Genomic DNA, 871 nt, shown 5'->3' with positions numbered 1-871 from the left:
AAAGAGAGAACTTTATATGATAAATCTTCTCTCTGGAAAAAAAAGTAGAATACACTTCTATTAATGCGCAGACAGAGAAATAATCCATTAAACACCACAAACAACCGAGGTGACAAGGGAGCTCAGGGAGAAAGAGAAAAATCTCCAGAAAATAAGCTTAAAGACATAGAAATATGTGACTTAAATGACAGAGGATTCAGGATGGTACTTCTGAACAAACTCAGTGAGATCTAAAATAGTTCATATCAACAATTTCAGGAATTGAAAAAATAATTAGATGAGCAGAATGAGTTCTTTAGCAAGGAGACTGAAACCCTCAGAAAGAACCAAATAGAACTTCTGGAGGTGAAGAACACGCTGAAAGAGGTGAAAAATGAAATTGCAAGCTTGGGAAATAGAGTCGACCAAATGGAGGAAAGGACCAGTAATATCGAAGACAGAAATCTAGAAATAGGTGGGAAGGAAGAAGAGAGAAACCGAAGAATGAAAAATAATGAAAGAGAAATACAAGAACTAGCTGATACCATCAGGAAAGGAAACATAAGAATAATGGGCATTCTCAAAGGGGAGGAAAAGGAGGAGGGATTAGAAAGCATTTTCAGACAAAGAGGTGATGAGAATTTCCCAAATCTAAGGAATGAGCTGGAGCTTAGAATTCAAGAAGTCAACAGAACACCCAATTATCTCAACCCCAAAAGGACTTCTCTAAGACGCATTGTATTAAAATTGTCAAAAATCAATGACAAAGACAGAATTCTGAGGGCAGCCAGGGAAAAGAAGATGGTAACCTATAAAGGAAAACCCATTCAATTATCGTGGACTTCTCAGCACAAACCTAACAAGCGTGAAAGGTGTGGAATCAAATACTCAA

This window comes from Rousettus aegyptiacus, unplaced genomic scaffold (assembly GCF_014176215.1).
Source record: "Rousettus aegyptiacus isolate mRouAeg1 unplaced genomic scaffold, mRouAeg1.p scaffold_m13_p_6, whole genome shotgun sequence".
Taxonomy (NCBI): Eukaryota; Metazoa; Chordata; class Mammalia; order Chiroptera; family Pteropodidae; genus Rousettus; species Rousettus aegyptiacus.
The sequence above is the reverse complement of the archived record's forward strand: the minus strand, read 5'-3'. Positions refer to the sequence as shown.